The 5,309-nt window shown below is 39.2% G+C and overlaps 1 non-coding gene across 1 annotated transcript; it reads left to right on the forward strand.

Annotated features, from left to right (window-relative positions):
• The first annotated feature begins 4,559 nt into the window (after window positions 1–4,559).
• On the forward strand, window positions 4,560–4,667 carry LOC122496177. The gene has a single exon (XR_006300714.1). It is a non-coding gene; the product is annotated as a U6 spliceosomal RNA (small nuclear RNA).
• The last annotated feature ends 642 nt before the right edge of the window (window positions 4,668–5,309 follow it).

Here is a 5,309-nt window from a genome sequence, read left to right on the forward strand (position 1 = left end):
AGTTGCAACAGCCTTGATGTCAACATCACTAATTGAGACTATAGTCTACATGAGTTTTATAGATCTGGAGTTCTGAAAATACAGATATGAGCAAACAATAAGACCCAACCTCCCTGTTGACCAATTTTATATATTTAAAAGTTAAATATAAATTTAGTTCCTAATGATTCTTTGGTATCCTTCTTGCCCAAACAAGCTGCCCAAGACACGGTTAATAAACTACAAGACAATCTCTCCCTCTTCCAAGAACTATTTCTTTTTTTCAAAATGTTTATTTTTGAGAGAGAGAGAGAGCACACAAGTGAGGGAGGGGCAGAAAGAGAGACAGACACACACATACAGAAAATAAAGCAGGCTCCAGATTCCCAGCTGTCAGCACAGAGCCCAAGGTGGGCTTGAACCCATGAACTAATCAGATCATGACCTTAGCTGAAGTTGGAGGCTTAACCCACTGAGCCACTCAGACGCCCCCCAAGAACTATTTCTGATAAACTCTTCCCCATAGTATATTCATTTCAATTGACCATTCTTGCTAAAATTCTATCTATAGCCTTTCTTTTTCAAAGTGTTTTTGTGCTGTAGAATTCTGAATAAAGGCTTACACTTAATAACTTTCTCTTTGATTTCCTCCCATAAGATCTAGTAAAACATTCCTTAGATATTGGGACTTTCTGTAGTTTTGAAGAGTAGATTGACCACTTGAAGTCCTCAATCACATCTATAAAATAGGTATACTAATTTTTTATTATTCATGGCCATGTAATAATTGAATAAGGTAATGTGGGTATCAGTGTTCTATACTCTATAAAGCATTGTATAAAATGTGGGAAGATAAGATTTTACTTGCACGCCTCACCATTTTCCTCAAGTATTGGGCACACGTACTTCTTCCCTGGGCCTACAAATAATGGACATGCCTTTGCTATGGCAGAGGGAAGAGACAGACGTGCCATTTTGACGAATCAATGCAATGTCAATATTGGCAACAGAATAAACTCCCGTAAGTATGCCTTTAAATACTTGCATATGTTGTGTCAGCAAGAAAGAAAATGTAGAAGGATATATGGCTGGTTAATGTTGGCCCTATTGCCTTAATGTATCAGAGAGAAAGAAAGAGAGAGAAAGAGAAAAGAACTGTAAGGAATATATAGTATGTCTTGAGGGATTGCTATGTGCTAAGTAAGGCATCAAACATTTGATCTATATTACCTCCTTATAACATGAGTATGAAATCTTAGGGAAATATAATGTAAATACATTCTATAATAAGTAAAAAAAAATAGTAGAGCTAATTTGAAACTGGGAAATCTGCCTCAAAAATCAAATGGTAGTCCAAAACAAGAAAAGAATCAAACAGTAGTCCAAATTACTAAGATATATGAATTTTAAAAATTGTTTATTCCATATGCTTTTCTGAAAAATCTGGTACAATGACAGAAATTTTCCTTTCTTCATCTCTCCCTTGTGAGAGATAGATTCTAATCTATCCTAGATAGATTCTAATCTATTCTAATCTATCCTGATTTAAATCACATCACTATGCTTAAAGGAAAACGTCTGTGGAAATAGTTGACTAACACCCTGAACCAGAGACTTAAAGAGAAAAGAAGACCTCTAGAAGGAACAGTCTATGAGGAGATGGTTGAAAGGTATCAGGAATAAAGCAAGAAGTGATGAGGAGAAAGTAAACAATTATTTCAAATTTCCAGTTTCAGTTCTGACACGTAAAGAGTGTGGAAGTCACTGCCCCCACACGTACAATAAGGAAAATCTAGACAACCTCAAATCAATAATTTTGCATTGACTCATCAGAGAACTGAAACTGTGTCAAATTGGACCAAAATCTGACCTGGAAAATCTAGAGAGTCATATCTGAGGTCTACTCATGGACAGCAGAGCCACTAAAACCACAAACTGAAAGGATCACTTAATTGGTAAATTTGACTAATCTCTGGAGGTGGAGTGTAGACAAGCCTGAGAATGGGAAACTACTGGTGACTGTGGTCTTAGGGGGACCTCCACGTGCTCCAGGAGCCACACCAAGTTCTCCTGGTGAAGAGTCAAGAAAGGTCTCCTTGTGGATCTGGCAAGGCAAAGGAAGAGTAATCGTTGTAAAAATAGCCCCAGAGTATTCTTTGCAACAAAGAAATATTCTGGGAGTGGGTAGAGACTTTACCAGAACCTTATCCCAACTCAGGGAAAGGCCTGCCTGCCACTTCAGCTTCTTCTAGCCATTCTATACTACTAAAAAAGTTAAAAAACAAAACAAAACAAAACAAACCCTTTATCATTGTAGAAACACTTGTGACAGTCACAGTCCAGAGACACAGGCCTGTCTCTGAGACACAGAGACACTATAAGCCTGAGATTCGATCATGAAGTTATAGAATACTTCTCCTCCTTGACACTTTACCACCATACCAATAGCAATCCTTCTGAAGAAGTTTAAGAGGGGACTGTCTTGGAGAACAGATGCATAAGGACCTCAAAATCAAGTAGGGAAATACAAAGGAGGAAAGTAGAAGAATTTGAAGTCTTTGGCACGTATATCTACAGCAAACATTAAACACAGCCCAAATTCTAGATGTATTATTTTAAATCCTCTCATTGAAGATCTATTTAATGAGATCTATTTAATCAGATCAATTCTGATTACCCAACACAATGTGCCGTATGGCAAGAAAAATCAGTGTATAAAGAGACAAGTTTAGAAACAGACTTGGATGTGTCATAGGTGATGGAATCATCAAGCGGCAGATTTAAACTACTAGGAAAATGTCTTAAAGGCTCTAAGGGGGAAAACAGACACCATTTAAAGATGGGTAAAAGCCACAAATACAAGACAATTCAAAAAAATAATCAAAAGGGAATGCTTGAAGTCAAAACCACTAACTGAAATAACGAATGCCTTTGATGGTCCCGCCACTCAACCGGACAAGAGCAAGGAAAGAAGCAGTTATCTTGAATACAGGTTAATATCAAAGGGCCCAAGAGGACCCAAGTTTGTCTCCATGCTTCATAAGAGGCCTTGGCCATTCTGAGCCATAAGGGTGCCACTTTGATGACCAAATCATAACAGGCAGCTGGGTACAGAGGGTTACAGCCTCTGGGCCCGTGAGAGGCTCTGTTTTGAGAAAAGCAGCTTGTTGCCTGCGATTCCACACTACTGGCACTGGGATTTTCTTGCATCAGAAGCACGGTCAACCTATGGTCACCTTATGGCTACCATGGTGCTCCAGAGAGGAGGTTGCTAAAGCCTCCTCAGTTGAAGGAGCCTCTTGCTAGGGAAGAGGCACTAGCGGGCATGACTGTTCTAATGCGATTGTGACAGATTCCAGAGGTTTTTGTTATAGAGTCCCCAATCAAGGAGGGGCTTATTTGCAAGCAAAGCATACAGGGACTTAAGTAAAATTTGGAAGTGAGGGACATGTTGTCTTCAGAAGCCAAAATGGCTGAAAAGTTGTTGGACGTTTTTTACGTTGTGCGTGCTAAAAGATCAACAGCTGTTCCTCAGTCACGGCAAGTATGAGCAATCCTTTATTTACCAGTAATGTTTGGAGGCTGAACAAAATTCATAAGGCCTACAATGTATCCCTGTGTGTTGTGAGTTCCTCTGCGAGTGGTTGTATGTCCTGAATGAGTGTGCCAAATGAATGTCCCTGAAAGAGGATGCAATGAGTGTGATGTCATGCTTGTGCTCCTGGACTAAGTTGAGGGAAGTTAAGTCCTTGCTTACAAAGACTGTGTTCAAAGGCCTTGTTGCAAAGACTTGTGTGGCAAAGACTGTGTTCAAGGGCTTGTTCAAAGCCCCATGAGCAGACAGGTGAGACGTATGGTATCTCTTCAGAGTTGAAAGAAAACTTCAGCTGACAGATTGTTGAAAGAACACTGAACAGAACATATTAGCCAAATCCAATAAGACATTTTTAGAGAGATTACCTGTTGCTGATTCGATAGAGCGGGTAATTTCAGTATTTTGCACGGAGGTTTCAATGGGATCCACGGCATTAAGGTTGCAGTAATCTATATGAGGAGCCACGTTGTTCTTTCTGTGTTTCAGAACAGGCTAAACTGGACTGAGTGAAGAAGCAATCAGGATAATTAGCTTTAAAAAAAAGAAATAGGTCTTGAATGGTGGGTTTTAATCCTTGAAATCTCTGTTTTAATTTACATTGGGCCATAACGTGTTGACTGGGGGAACATCTACGGGGTCCTGTTTTATCCAGACAACTTGAAAATTCCAGAGACCAATTTAATTTTAACTTACTACTCCCTGGGTAACAGTAATGCCCCTTCTGAGATATTTCAGTGTAATGGATTCTGTGGTCATGCAGAATTTAGGCAAGACAGTAGTCTTGATGGTAAAGTGGGGGCACATCTATTTGTACTTTTATATTTTATAAGTCTTTTAAGAGTACGGGGAAAACCTTGCGTAATATGTGGAATGCCCCAGTATGTCTGTAATTTGAGCCCAGACCATAAAGATTAAAACCATGAAGATTTGCCAGTGGATACATTTTGCAGATATTAAAGCTAATTCGGATCCACAGTTGTTGAGTGCTTGCTTCAGCGAGCACTGTATCATTAAAATTGGGATGATACAGAGGAGATTAGCATGACCCCTGCACACAGATGACACGCAAATTCATGAAGCCTTCCATATTAAAAAAAATAAAAAATAAAAGCAAAGCTGTTGAGACACAAAAGTCAATCAGTGGCCCTTAATGTTTTGTTATTTAATTACTTTAGTAAATTTTGAATTGGGTCAAATTATGGACCTCTGTTTCATGTATTTCTGTTGTTTCCTTCTCTGTACCCAGGTTTCTATTTTTCTTGTATCCTTCCTTTTTTTTTCTCTTTTAATTGTTGTTATTGGATATACTTCAGACAAATTCCTCTCTACTTTGCTCATATTAAATGAGCTTCTTCCTCCAGAGAGCCTCAAATTAGCGCCTCCATGGGTTGTGGCCTCTCCCAAGGCAATGGCTGCTTATAGGATTGAGCTGGGCTTTATTGGCTTTGAATTAACCTCTTCACTGTGCCACAGGGGTGACGAGTGCTTTTCTCTGTAATCCCAAGGATCAAGATCTTTGTTGTAACAGCAGCACAGATAGCAGCAGCAGAGGTATATTTATGGGTCATGGGGAGTCTTGTGCTCTTAGATGTGCAGACCTCAGCATTCGAGATAATGACTCCATTTTTCTTCTTTCTCTCTATTTTTAAAAATTCATTAGTGACTGCTGTTTCATGGGTGACCAACTGATGTTCCTATATGCTACACAGAGTACAAGCCTTTGAGCCCTTTACAG

The sequence above is a fragment of the Prionailurus bengalensis genome, chromosome F2 (genome assembly GCF_016509475.1).
Source record: "Prionailurus bengalensis isolate Pbe53 chromosome F2, Fcat_Pben_1.1_paternal_pri, whole genome shotgun sequence".
Taxonomy (NCBI): Eukaryota; Metazoa; Chordata; class Mammalia; order Carnivora; family Felidae; genus Prionailurus; species Prionailurus bengalensis.